The following is a 15229-nucleotide window of genomic DNA, read 5'->3' as shown; positions in this document are numbered from 1 at the left end:
AGGTGTAGCCGGCCAGTCAAAGCCATTGCCCATGGTTTGGCTGCTGTGCATGTTACAGTTACTTGGAGCCACAGGTGAGCGCTGAGTCTCTTTTTGGAGGGGACCAAAGGTGCAGGAGCTACTCCAAAATGGAGTACAACTTCTCCCAAAAGAGAGGTAGATATCCCACCCTGGACACCCCATACACCAAGATACAAGATAGCAAGTGATAGAAACACATGCCTTTCTAACATGTGACGAAAAGTCAGGCGTAAAACTGGGATTTATACCTTTAGTTTTCTTTTTTTCCCAATTAATACACTGATTTTTCCATTCATAAATAATAATCATCATCATTGGCTCTCCATCACAAACAATGATAACTGCTTCGTTAGGATGCATAGAAACAGATGGGCCACAAGGCCCACACCAGAGCGACAGAGTCGCCCACACCAGCGGCATAAATGGCCTGGCTGAGCCGTCACAGAATGCCTGGCCTCGTGAGCTCTCACATACTATTCTCTCCTAATGAAGTCCCTTGCACAGTAAGGTAAGACAAACAATGGCGTGTCCCCACCTTGTTGTCTCTCTGGACTTCCAGACCTGATGCCAAGTGGTGCACAAAAGTGCCACAGACCTGACGGGTATGGAAGTTGCCCTGCAGTGACAACTGACTTGCCGAGTGATCCCATCTGTTGGCCATTTGAGTGGCTCTTCTGCATGCCAACTGGTGGTGTGCCATTGACCCTGTTGGGTTCATCTGCCACACTGCACTGAAAAGTGCCTTGCTGCCAGTGCCTTGTTGGTGATGTACTATTTAACCCATAGCAATGGTGATTAACGGATAACTCCACTTTCTCCAATACTCAAGTCCTCCCAGACCTGAGACTTACCACCAGTTGCAGTTTAAAGTCATACCCAGGACTAAAAGAATATAATAATAATAATAATAATAATAATAATAATGGGCGGCATGGTGCTATAGTGGTTAGCACTGTCGCCTCACAGCAAGAAGGTCCTGGGTTCGAGCCCAGCGGCCGACGAGGGCCTTTCTGTGTGGAGTTTGCATGTTCTCCCTGTGTCTGCATGGGTTTCCGCTGGGTGCTCCGGTTTCACCCACAGTCCAAAGACATGCAGGTTAGGCTAATCGGTGGCTCTAAATTGACCGTAGGTGTGAATGTGAGTGTGAATGGATGTCTGTGTCTATGTGTCAGCCCTGTGATGACCTGGCGACTTGTCCAGGGTATACCCCGCCTTTCGCCCGTTGTTAGCTGGGATAGGCTCCAGCTTGCCTGCGACCCTGTAGGGTATGAGGTCCTTGTTATAATTCAGTCCTCTAAAACATTAATATACAAATAGATCTAAGTACGCATCTCTAGTTAAATTACTCCTGTGCTGTAAAAAGCTTTACTACATTTATGTTTGCAGTGAGGCACATCGTCTTGGCAGCGCTATTAATTTTACCCTTTGAGTTGTTCTATATTTATTCTCTAAAATGTTCCCCAGTCTTTCCTCTTCTCAGAGCATGTAGTAGAGATTTAGCACACTTAGAACACCAAAGTACAAGGCTTATACAAGACTTATACGTTATAGAGAGCACAAATAGTATTAACCCTTCCTAAAACTTTATTCAGTCTTAAGCCATTGTAAACTCTTTGATATATTTGATGCAGGCCGCACGGTGGTGTAGTGGTTAGCGCTGTCGCCTCAGAGCAAGAAGTTCTGGGTTCGAGCCCCGTGGCCGGCGAGGGCCTTTCTGTGTGGAGTTTGCATGTTCTCCCCGTGTCCGCGTGGGTTTCCTCCGGGTGCTCTGGTTTCCCCCACAGTCCAAAGACATGCAAGTTAGGTTAACTGGTGACTCTAAATTGACCATAGGTGTGAGTGTGAATGGTTGTCTATGTGTCAGCCCTGTGATGACCAGGTGACTTGTCCAGGGTGTATCCCGCCTTTCACCCGTAGTCAGCTGGGATAGGCTCCAGCTTGCCTGCGACCCCGTAGAACAGGATAAAGTGGCTAGAGATAATGAGATGAGATATTTGATGCAGATATTTGATCACAGTAATTGAATTTTGTATTAATGTGCCAAGTTTCATACCAATAAAACCATCAGTCCATAGAACAATCTAATGTTTGCCTGTTATGTTGCTTAGCAACTGAAGTTTCCTGGTAACCAACTACACTGCATCACTGAAAAATTGTTTAGTCAATATTACTCATTATAAATTTAATTCATTTTTGAACATGGGATTTTGTCATGGTGTTTTAGTCTCGGTTTTATAGAATCTTTGTGTAAATGTCACTAAGTTAAACACCCTTACTCTCACACACATTCTTCAGTGGCTTATTGCATTTTACACCACAGCACTGTTGAATTAGTGATTTTTAACTGGTCAAAAGGGGTTGATTCGTTTTCTATAACAGCAGCTCTGACAGTAGTGTCAGCAAGGCAAATCACAGGTTTATATTAATGTGTTTGTTACCTCCGCCAATTTTGTTGGAGGAGGTTATGTTTTCACTTCTGTTTGTTTGATTGTTTGTTTGTCTGTTCCCAACGTAACTCAACAATTAGTGAAGAGATTTTGATGAAATTTTGAAGAAATTGAGCCATAGGCTAAAGAACAATTGACCAAGGAACAATTCTTCTTCTTAATTTCGATGCAAATCTGGTTATGTATGTGGATCCAGGATTTCTTTGTTCCCAACGTAACTCAAAAAGTAGTAAATGGATTTTGATGAAATTTGGAGGAAAGGTGAGCCATGGGTCAAAGAACAATTGATTAGATTTTGATGCAAATCCAGGTATCAATGTGGATCCAGGATCCAGATATGTATACGGATCCAGGACTTTTTTGACTGTTCCCAAAGTAACTCAAAAAGTAGTGAAAGGATTTTGATGAAATTTGGAGGAAAGGTAGGCCATTGGCCAAGGAACAATTGATTGGCTTTTGATGCAAATCCAGATATCTGTGTGCATCCAGGATCCAGATATCTATGTGGATCCAGGATCCAGATATGTATGCGGATCTAGGACTTTTTTGTTCCCAATGTAACTCAAAAAGTAGTGAATGGATTTGGATGAAATTTGGCAGACAGGTTTAGTATTATCCTAGGTTCAAGTCATTTGATTTTGATGCTGATAATATGTGGCTTGGTGGAGGTATGCCCTCTACTGAGAGCCCTTCTAGTAAAAGTAATCAATTCTTTAGTAACAAGGACTTGTATGGTGTATACTCCATGAAAAATTGATTTAAAACAGTAGATTATTAAAAAACAACAACAAACAGATTAAAGAAAAAAGTGATAATAGGAACTAACTTGTTTGGAAGATGTTCACCATCATTAAATATAACTGCTCTCTTAACTTATAAAAAGGTACAGGGTTTTTTTTTTGTTGTTGTTGTTTTTAGATAAGTAAATAGGCAAATTCCTGTTGTATAAGAGGAATAAAACACTTCAGGACATGTTGTTCGGAAAATCACCAACTTTGGGGTGGTAACAGTAACTCTGCCTTATGTCAACATGCATCATACTACCCTGTCAATGATTATTTTCCTATAACAGTATACCCCTGAGTATATTATTCCTTACATATTCTAGATTGTCTATTTTCTAAAATACAGTTTACAGTAAAAATGGGTCAATTACATTTGAAGTATTTGTGAGTTAGACCCATGTAGTTACAGCAAGATACAAGATTCTGTTCATCCTTCTGGAGGAATATCGCCATCTTCACTGTTGTTGTTAGTGGATGAATGATGATGAAGATGACTTGTGCGCGACTTGGATTTAATTGAGGGAGATTTATGGAGTATCAGCCTCACTCTCCATTCCTATGCTCCACTGAGATCCTATGGCAGGACAAGGTCCAGATGGCTGGAGGTGAAGCCAGGTTCAGTGGATGACCAGGGCATCATCTGTGTCTTGCCATGTTCTAGATGTTGCACAATGTGTTGCTGGTGTATCACCTTTCTGTCTGTTGAACCACATAGTGGTTTCTTTCGTACAATCCACCAAAATCCAGACTTCACATGCTTAGGTAGCCAAACCTAATCACCGTGGGTAGCTGGCCCATCGGTTACTCTCAAACAGGTGTAGCCGGCCAGTCAAAGCCATTGCCCATGGTTTGGCTGCTGTGCATGTTACAGTTACTTGGAGCCACAGGTGAGCACTGAGTCTCTTTGGAGGGCACCAAAGGTGCAGGAGCTACTCCAAAATGGAGTACGACTTCTCCCAAAAGAGAGGTAGATATCCCACCCTGGACACCCCATACACCAAGATACAAGATAGCAAGTGATAGAAACACATGCCTTTCTAACATGTGACCAAAAGTCAGGCGTAAAACTGGGATTTATACCTTTAGTTTTCTTTTTTTCCCAATTAATACATTGATTTTTCCATTCATAAATAATAATCATCATCATTGGCTGTCCATCACAAACAATGATAACTGCTTCGTTAGGATGCATAGAAACAGATGGGCCACAAGGCCCACACCAAAGCGACAGAGTATCTCACACCAGCGGCATAAATGGCCTGGCTGAGCCGTCACAGAATGCCTGGCCTCGTGAGCTCTCACATACTATTCTCTCCTAATGAAGTCCCTTGCACAGTAAGGTAAGACAAACAATGGCGTGCCCCCACCGTGTTGTCTCTCTGGACCTCCAGACCTGATGCCAAGTGGTGCACAAAAATGCCACAGACCTGACGGGTATGGAAGTTGCCCTGCAGTGACAACTGACTTGCCGAGTGATCCCATCTGTTGGCCATTTGAGTGGCTCTTCCGCATGCCAACTGGTGGTGTGCCATTGACCCTGTTGGGTTCATCTGCCACACTGCACTGAAAAGTGCCCTGCTGCCAGTGCCTTGTTGGTGATGTACTATTTAACCCATAGCAATGGTGATTAAGGGATAACTCCACTTTCTCCAATACTCAAGTCCTCCCAGACCTGAGACTTACCACCAGTTTCAGTTTAAAGTCATACCCAGGACTAAAATAATATAATAATAATAATAATAATAATAATAATGGGTGGCGGGGCGGCACGGTGGTGTAGTGGTTAGCGCTGTCGCCTCACAGCAAGAAGGTCCTGGGTTCGAGCCCCGGGGCCGGCGAGGGCCTTTCTGTGTGGAGTTTGCATGTTCTCCCCGTGTCTGCGTGGGTTTCCTCCGGGTGCTCCGGTTTCCCCCACAGTCCAAAGACATGCAGGTTAGGTTAACTGGTGACTCTAAATTGACCGTAGGTGTGAGTGTGAATGGTTGTCTGTGTCTATGTGTCAGCCCTGTGATGACCTGGCGACTTGTCCAGGGTGTACCCCGCCTTTCGCCCGTAGTCAGCTGGGATAGGCTCCAGCTTGCCTGCGACCCTGTAGAAGGATAAAGCGGCTAGAGATAATGAGATGAGATGAATAATGGGTGGCATGGTGCTGTAGTGGTTAGCACTGTTGCCTCACAGCAAGAAGGTCCTGGGTTCGAGCCCAGCAGCCGACGAGGGCCTTTCTGTGTGGAGTTTGCATGTTCTCCCTGTGTCTGCGTGGGTTTCTGCTGGGTGCTCCGGTTTCACCCACAGTCCAAAGACATGCAGGTTAGGCTAATCGGTGGCTCTAAATTGACCGTAGGTGTGAATGTGAGTGTGAATGGTTGTTTGTGTCTATGTGTCAGCCCTGCAATGACCTGGCGACTTCTCTAGGGTGTACCCTGCATTTCGCCCGTAGTCAGCTGGGATAGGCTCCAGTTTGCTTGCAACCCTGTAGAACAGGAAAAGCGGCTACAGATAATGGATCGATGGATAATAATAATTATAATAATAATAATAATAACTCTTGTCTGTAAGTTTAAAGAATGAGCGTCAAGCACAGGACACCAGTCATTGGTATCAGAGGCTCAAAGGTATGCTTAGGAGCTAGGCTTAGAGCTTAAGCTGAGGTTCCCCAATCCAATGGTCAGAAATGAAGAAGGAAAGGAAATCCCATCTGTGAAGACACATAGCTACTTGATGTACACTCAGTTGGGGCAGTTACAAGAGGTGGTGCATAAGGTACACTGGCAAGGAAAGTTAATAACTGCGAAATAGGATGATGACAGCATGAGTATCAAGAGCTGCTTCGCGTGGCTGAAGGAGTGGACAATCTGCCCCACTTATGTAGTAGCTGGTATGATGGAGTTGTACGAACAGCTTTTATCAACTAAGTTATATTATTCACAGAAGTCCCAAACAGTATCGACTGGGAATGTTAGCTGCATGCTTTGTGGTAAGGCCCCAGAAAGTGTATCTCATCTGGTCACTGGATGTCCTGCACTGGCACAAAACAAGTACCTCACAAGACACAACAACACACTCAAGGTGATGTATTTTGAAATACTTAAAGATCTCCAGTTGGTGGAGTCAGGGGCACCATGGCACTCACCAGAGAAACCCAAACCTGAGTATCATTCAGCTGACGTGGAAGCGTATTGGGACATTCCAACTTTTGGTGAACATCAGGAGTTGCCAGTGAACAGGATAGATGTAAAGATTGTGAATCATGCAACAAAGTTAGTCATCACCCTGGAGATGAGCTGCCCATGGATTGAGAACAGGATAAGGAAAGATGAAGAAAAGACCCTGAAGTATGGACCATTGCGTTGGTAGTTAAAGGAAAGGTATCCGGGATATGGTGTCCAACAATATAACATCATAATGGATGTGTTAGGAGTATGGTCAATGGATATGGAGGACTTTGTACGAGAGCTACTGGGAGCGAAGACAAAGGTTCTACTAAGGAATATGCAGAAGTCTATAATATCTAGCACACTGAACATTGCTAGGATGTTGAAAATCATGTCATAAGCCATTCAATTGAGATGCATGAATTCGCAATCATAAGCATAGAACATAGGGAGTTAAAGATAATGGTTTGCATTATTTTGTTGTTAGTGTTTTTAAGCTTTTCTTTTTGAGATGTAATTTGGTCTTTTTTTGAAGAATCACTGTAAATATACAGCATATATAAAAAGTGTACACACCCCATTAAAATGATCGGTTTTTCTGATGTAAAAAAAAAAATGAGCCTACGATAAATAATTTCAAAACTTTTCCCACCTTTAAAGTGACCTATAACCTGTACAATTTAATTGAAAAACAAACAAATCTGTTCAGGGGGAAAACATTAAAAAAAATGTACAATAAGCTGGTTGTTACCGTTTCCCTCTGTGGAACCGCGATTGCTGGATGGCTCGTTATCTCCATGAAGATCTCTAAACCTGTCAGCAACTCGCAGGGTAACTGTGGTACTAACTCCTACTTGGTGGTGACGAGACAGGGAAGGCTTCGTTTAACAGTATGCTGATTTAATATTGTTCTCCGTCTTTTACAAGCAAAAAGAAAACATAACGTGGCATTTCTGCTTTCACTTCTGCTAAAACAACATATCACGCGCGCTTCCGTTTACATCAGTGCAACCCCACAAACGTTCCCCCTAGCCCACTACTTAGATTGCATACCTGTTCCCCTTACTCTAATAACACTACCCCCACTCTGGATGGCAATTTGGCTACAGACAATTTCCACTCCAGCACAGTAAACAATACACATTATACAACACAGTCAACAGAATTTAACCTTTTTTTTTTTTCTTCAACAAAACTCATCAGTCCAGTGCCAATAAGTCCATTCAGGTGTTCCCATGCAGTGTCAGGGGTGGGAAAGCGGTAGTGCAACGTGCTGCAGGCAGCGGGGAAATCAGGATAACTCTAACCCTCTGGTGCCTAGGAAGAGAATTATTACTCAGCCAGCATACTAGAACATAATAACAACTGCAACTAGAACTCCACAACTGAGTTGCCTTATTTCTGCTATCTGAAATTGAACCTGTAACATTCACTCAAGGCTTCCCCAGAATAACAATAATGGTAAAAGGGTAGCCATTCTGCCTATACTTAAGAACTGGCAGGATATCTTTCACATCACATAAGCAACAGTATACACTACAACCATATTTAACAGCTAACTGCAGTTCTATAGCCAACTAGTTGCAAATAGTGAGTTTTTTTCTTTTTTTTATAATCATTTAACAGTATATAGGCTATACTCATCTTAATGCTCTGCCCATTCCCCATAATGGTCGGGATGCCTTCTGTTCCTCCTGGGCCGATCAATCATGGCTGCAGGGTGAGACACTTCTTGGCGTTGATGCCCCTTCTCATCCCCGCTGTCTTGAGGAGCGTTGGCCTCTTGGAACAGCAGTTCTGGCTGGGGATAATTTGTTGTGACTGGACAGCAGGAGTCGTTGATGGATAATCCTGGGTGCTTGAATCCACTCGGTTCCTCTGGGTGAGTGCTGGGGAAAAGGTTGGATAGTCCCAGGTCTCCATCTCCTGTCGGTAAGTCCACATCAGGAGTGTCCACTTCCGCAGGTTTCCAGTCAGCGGCCTGTTCGAAGACCTAGCTGTTATTGAGCGCTGTACATGAGTGGTATGGTTTCAACTTGTCGTGATGCACTACCTTTACTTTGGTCCTAGGCCCTTTCTGGATACGATAAATCAGATCGTCCAGCTGGCTTAAAACAAAGTACGGCCCTTCATATGCTGGCAAGAATTTCCTCACTTTGTTTTTGACACGCTTTGTCCCTTTTATCAGGTACCAGACAGCATCCCCGGTGTTGTACTTAGTATGACAGATTCTCTTGTCATAGTACCTCTTGGCTCTTTCAGTAGATTGCTTGAGGTTGTCCCTGGCTATTTGGTGAACCAACTCTAGTCTTTGGCGGAGGTCTTTTACATGTCATGATGGACTTTTAGCATTTTCAGGATCTGGTGGTAGCCCAGCAACCAGGTCAATTGGCTCATTCAACTCTCTTCCGAACATCATCATGTTGGGGCTAAACCCAGTTGAGCTATGTTTTGTGGCCCTGTACGCTAGGACAGCATAGGGAATCATTAAGTCCCAATCCCAATGACAGCTTTCTGCAGTAGTCGCCAAGATATTTTGTAGAGTTGCATTAAAACGCTCTACTTGACCGTCAGATTGAGGTCTGAATGGTGTTGTGTGGGTTTTATGTATCCCTAGGGTCTCACACATCTGACGGAAAATGTCAGACTCAAAATTTGAGCCCTAGTCACTGTGGAAATCATATGGTACCCCGTATCGACACACCCACTCTGAAGTAAAAGCTGCTGAAACAGTCTCGTCTCGTTCATCGGGCAAAGGATATGCTTCCACCCATTTACTGAAATAGTCCTGGACTACCAGTATGTATCGATTGTGCCGATCAGTCTCATTCAAGGGTCCCATAATGTCTAAGGCAACCCGCTCCATGGGGGCCCCTACCTTAACTGTGCCCATGGGACCCTGAGGTGTTTTTGGCGGTCTGGCCTTTGCAGCACAGCTCGTGCAGGTTCGGCACCAGAGAACAATGTCTTCTCTCATTTGATACCAATAATAACGGGTCTGTAGTCGAGCCAGAGTGCGTTCCACACCAAAATGTCCTCCCACAGGCACATCATGCATTTGTATTAGTACATCTAATTGCAAGCTGTGAGGCAGGACAATCTGGGGGTAGAACAAAGCATTGTTGGTATTGTAGAATTTCCTCACTAGGACACCATCTTTAAGGTATAATCGGTTCCACTGACTCCAGTAGGCTTTGGTAGTCGGACTACAAGGTGCAACATCTGACCATGGCGGTCGCCCTTCTCCAAACTCCAACCATCCCAAAAGAGGGGCAATATGTAAGTCTGACGCCTGAGCCTCTCGTAACTGGTCAGTGGTCAACCCAGAGAACAACTGGCAAGGGTTGGTATCAACAAGACATACTCTGTCCACTTGGCACTCCCTCATTTCTTCCTTGGGCGGCTCCACTACCCCCACTAGACTTGGCCTCACCGGCGGAGATTCCCTCCCCAGGTTGCACTGCACTTCCTGGTGCCGGACCAGCACATGCTCCTTGGAATCTTCCGGCAGCCTGCAAGGGCAAGCAGCACGGCATGGCCGTCGAGAAAGGCTATCGGCATTTGAGTGTAGACGACCAGCACGGTGGACAATGCTGAAATTGTACTCACCAAGTTTCTCTAACCACCTTGCTAGCTGCCCTTCGGGTTCTTTCATCCTGGTTATCCAGCAGAGACTGTTATGGTCTGTGCTGACAGTGAACGTGCGGCCCAACAGGTACTGTCGGAAGTGGGTGACGAATTCCACCACAGCCAGTAGCTCCCGCCTAGTAGTACAATAGTTTTGCTCAGCCATTGACAGTCTCCGGCTTCCATAGGCCAACACACGCTCCTCTCCATTTTGGATCTGGGCAAGGACTGCCCCAATTCCGACATCACTTGCATCAGTATCCAAGATGAGCTCACCGTGGTCAAAGGGGTAGCCTAGTACTGGTGCGGAGGTAAGGAGCTGTTTCAGTTCCTTAAATGTTTGGTCACACTCCTCTGTCCAAAGGAAACGAGCATACTTCTTTGTGAGCACGTGTAGTGGTTGGGCTATGGTTGCAAACCCCTTTACAAAACGTCTGTAATAAGATGCTAAGCCTACAAACTGACGAACCTCAGACACGGTGGTTGGGGTCGGCCACTGCTGTACTTTGGCAATCTTTTGTGGATCTGTTGCCACACCAGCTTCAGAAACGAGATGCCCCAAGTAGGTGACCTCACATTTAAACAGGTGGCATTTGGACGGTTTGAGCTTGAGGTTTGCTTCACGAAGTCGTTCAAAGACTTGTTGGAGACGATGGAGCATCTCGGAAACATCTCTACCCAGGACAATGATGTCGTCCAGGTATACTAGGCAAGTTTCCCACTGCAGGCCCGCCAGCACACGATCCATCAAGTGCTGGAACATGGCCGGCGCGTTGCATAGCCCAAAAGGCATGACATTCCACTCGAACAGCCCCTTCCTGGTACAGAAAGCAGCCGCTCTTCATGCCCTAGGGGTGAGTTCCACCTGCCAGTATCCTGAAGCCAAATCAAGGGTGCTTAACCACCTCACACCGGAAAGAGTGTCCAGGGTGTCCTGTATACGGGGCAGAGGATATGCGTCTTTGATTGTGTTGTCATTTAAAGCCCGATAATCCACACAAAGTCTGTAAGACCCATCCTTTTTGCGAACCATCACAATAGGGGAGGCCCAACTGCTGTGGCTAGGGTGGGCGAGGCCAGCATCAAGTCCTTGTTTGATCTGACGATCCGCTTCTGTCTGTTTCTCAGCTGCCATGCGCCTGGGGTGCTGCTTAATTGGGGCACCAGGTCGGGTCTCAATATCGTGTTTAACTAGACTGGTGCAGCCTAAGTCAGTAGGGCCTGTGGAGAAAATATCTGCATAGCGTTGCAACATGCTCTCCAATTTGTGCCTCTCCTCGGCATTCAATTCCACTGAGCTCTGAGCATACAACTCCTGCAGGTGATCAGGCATTGTTGGAGTTCCGACCGCCGGAGGACAAGTGGTGCCAGTGGCAGCAGAGGAGACCACATCAGCTGGGTGAAGGAGCCCCACTACCGCTCCCACTCTGACAGTGACCGATACTGCCAGGGTTGAACATGTGGATGGGAATACGCTGGTTGGGCCCAGCTTCTGTGAGGGCATGGGCAACCAACACCTGATGCTTCTCCATAAACCCTTTAGTGGGGCTTAGAAGAATCCCACCCTTTACAGGTCCACGGAGGTGGGCACGTCCTGGAACAATAAATTCTTGACCTGGTTTCAAGATGGTAGTGCGAGCGATACGAGCAACATGCATCCTTGGCTGTCTATTTGGGTTGAAGTATGGTATCTGTTCACCGAACAGCACAATTTTCTTTTGCCCAAAATCTAGGCATGCACCAGCTTGTTCTAAGAATGGGTGACCAAGGATAGCGTCAGAATTGGCTATGTCAGCAATAATAAAATTGACACTGACCGTGTGGTTGCCCACCTGTACAGGTAAATGGGATTCTCCTTGCACTGGTATTTTCTCTAGCCCAATGCCCTGTAGGAACTGCACACCTGATGGCTATAATTGTGGCCTGATATCGGGGTTCAGTGCAGAGTAGTGCGCTGCAGGCAGGACATTCCTTCATGCCCCTGTGTCCAAAATTGCACAGATTTCGTTGTTGTGTATCCACACATGGATGCTCATTTCTTCTCCTTGAGCTTTAACATGCAACACATCTGAGGAGTCCTCTTTCTTTGTTTCAGCAGGTTCCAACCTGGTGGATGCCACCATGGTGGGTGCTGTGTTAAACAGGCCTTTTGGGGAGGGGCAGTTCCACTTCATGTGTCCCAGACCAGAGCAATTATGACAGCGCACTTCAGCCCAATTGATGTTTGCCCGCTTATTTGATTTAACCAGCCTGCTACGAGCATTCTGCGGCCGGGAGCCTGGTTCTGGTGCAGCCTCCACCAGCGCGTTGTTCGCAGATTCCCCTTCATCGCAAGCTTGTATGGCAGCAGTAGCAGGCCTTTGTATTGCATTATTGCGCTCCCCAGAGGTCATCAGTCGAGTAACGTTTTCAGCTGCTTTCTTAGTTGTCTCATAATGATGAGCAATGTTGTACGCCTGGGCTAAGGTGCTAGGTTGCTTTTCAAGGAGCTTTTGGACCATGCCCACATCACCTACAGCATTAGTGAACACCTCTACTGCAAGAACATCTTGTTCAGCCTCTGTCCTATTTGCATAAACAATTGAGATTTTGTCATAGATGTCATCCCTTAGGCTATGCAAAGCCTCACCTTGTTTACGCACCTGCTGTCTCAATTCGATTCCAACAGCAGCTGCATGTTGCGAGGTGGGGCCATATGCCTTTTCAAGCTCCTCCACGATACGATGGTAACCCCATTCTGTTGACCTTGGGTTTCAGTTTACAATGCTACCTGCAGCTCCCACTAAGGCGAACTTTAATTGGATAGCCATTGTTTGTTCAGACCAGTGGTTGGCTAATGCACAGCTTTTAAATCGGTCGATGAATTCTTTCCATTGTGTAGTGCCATCGTACTGACCCGGCCTTAAAGTTGGAATGCGCTCATGGTGATTAGATTCATCCTCACTCTCGGAGGACAGATCATACCACACGGACTGAGGACGCCGTCTATGTGCACCTGATCTATTGCGCCTTGATGCCACATGTTCTGATTGCTGTTCTCTTACGGCTTCATGCTGCTGACATGAGGGCCTTTCCAACAGAGTACATGCTTGAAGTGCACAAACACAATGTTTAGTAGACAGTTCTGGGGTGATGAGCTGTGGAGATCCGACACATGATGCAATGAACTAAAACTTCAATCTCTCTTTTCTCCACCATTTCATTCACAATATCCACTAAAAAAGGGTTTGTGCTGGATAATTTCGTTGGTAATGCATTGAATGTTATGCTGTCATTGTCACTTGAACTAGCCTGACAGTTTGCTGGTTGGTCCAGTTAGCACAACTGCGGTAGCTCGCGCCAATTTGCCTAGACACTTGTGGCGCCAATGGTGAAGACAGGCTCATTTCAAGGGGGGTTAAACACATTGAATCATTCTGATATATCGTTCAATTTTCTGGTTCTTTTTCACAGTCACTTATAACGTCGGCGTTTCCCTTGCGGGTGGTTGCCGTTAATGCAGTACTTGAAACACCGTCTTGCATGCTTTATGTGCCGGTATTACTGTAAACTCCACTTCGGCTCACGTCTCACTCACCGCACATTAGTAGGATCCTGGACGAGCCCCCAGTATTACCTTTTCCCTCTGTGGAACCGCGATTGCTGGATGGCTCGTTATCTCCACGAAGATCTCTAAACTTGTCAGCAACTCGCGGGGTAACTGTGGAACTAACTCCTACTTGGTGGTGACGAGACAGGGAAGGCTTCGTTTAACAGTATGCTGATTTAATATTGTTCTCCGTCTTTTACAAGCAAAAAGAAAACATAACGTGGCATTTCTGCTTTCACTTCCGCTAAAACAACATATCACGCGCGCTTCCGTTTACATCAGTGCAACCCCACAAACGTTCCCCCTAGCCCACTACCTAGATTGCATACCTGTCCCCCTTACTCTAATAACATGGTTGCATAAGTGTGCACACCCTTAAACTAAAACTTTGTTGAAGCACCTTTTGATTTAATTACAGCATTCAGTCTTTTTGGGTTGGGGTCTATCAGCCTGCCACATCTAGACTTGGCAATATTTGCCCACTCTTCCTTGGAGAAGCACTCCAAATCTGTCAGATTGTGAGGGCGTCTCTTGTGCACAGCCCTCTTCAGGTCACCCCACAGATTTTCAATTGGATTTAGGTCTGGGCTCTGGCTGGGCCATTCCAAAACTTTTTGCGGTCATTGTCGTGCTGAAAGATGAAATTCCTCTTCATCTTCAGCTTTCTCGCAGACACCTGAAGGTTTGAAATTGGCTGGTATTTAGAACTGTTCGTAATTCCCTCCACCTTGACTAAAGCCCCTGTTCCAGCTGAAGAAAAACAACCCCAAAACATGATGCTGCCACCACCATGCTTCACCGTGAGTGTGGTGTTCTTTCGGTGATGCGCAGTGTTTTTGTGCCAAACATACCTTTTGGAATTGTGGCCAAAAAGTTCAACCTTGGTTTCATCACACATTTTCCGACATGCTTTTGGGAGAGTTGATGTATTTTTTTTTGTAAAATTTAGCCGGGCCTGGATGTTTTTCTTTGACCCTACCTCATAATCCAGACATATGGAGAATATGGGAGATTGTTGTCACATGTAGTACACAGCCAGTACTTGCCAGAAATTCCTGCAGCTCCTTCAGTGTTGCTGTAGGCCTCTCGGCAGCCTCCCTGACCAGTTTTCATCTTGTCTTTTCATCAGTTTTGGAGGGATGTCCAGTTCTCGGTAATGTCACTGTTGTCCCATATTTTCTCCACTTCTTGATGTCTGTCTTCACTGTGCTCCATGGTATATCTAATGCCATGGAAATGTTTTTGTCCCCTTCTCCTGACTGATACCTTTCAACAATGAGATCCCTTTGATGCTCTGTAAGCTCTCTGTGAACCCTGGCTTTTGCTGGATGATGCAACTGAGTAAATGTCTGGACTTGATTTGGGATTAATCAGAGTAATTTTAATTGATGGCAGGTGTGAACCCAAAAAGACTGAATGCTGTAATTAAATCAAAAGGTGCTTCAACAAAGTATTAGTTTAAGGGTGTGCACTCTTATGCAACCAGCTTATTGTATGTTTTTTTTTATGTTTTCCCCCGAATAGATTTGTTTGTTTTTCAATTGAATTGTACAGGTTATAGGTCACATTAAAGGTGGGAAAAGTTTTGAAATTACTTATCGTGGTCTC

The 15229-nt window shown here is 45.4% G+C and overlaps 1 protein-coding gene across 1 annotated transcript in view; it reads left to right on the top strand.

Moving 5' to 3' along the window:
* cacna1eb (calcium channel, voltage-dependent, R type, alpha 1E subunit b) overlaps positions 1-15229 on the top strand; it is a 219205-nt gene that overhangs the window by 66272 nt on the left and 137704 nt on the right. The window lies entirely within an intron of this gene.

This window comes from Neoarius graeffei, chromosome 1, assembly GCF_027579695.1.
Source record: "Neoarius graeffei isolate fNeoGra1 chromosome 1, fNeoGra1.pri, whole genome shotgun sequence".
NCBI lineage: Eukaryota > Metazoa > Chordata > Actinopteri > Siluriformes > Ariidae > Neoarius > Neoarius graeffei.
Note: the sequence above shows the minus strand (reverse complement) of the source record. Positions and strands in the feature narration are given on the sequence as shown.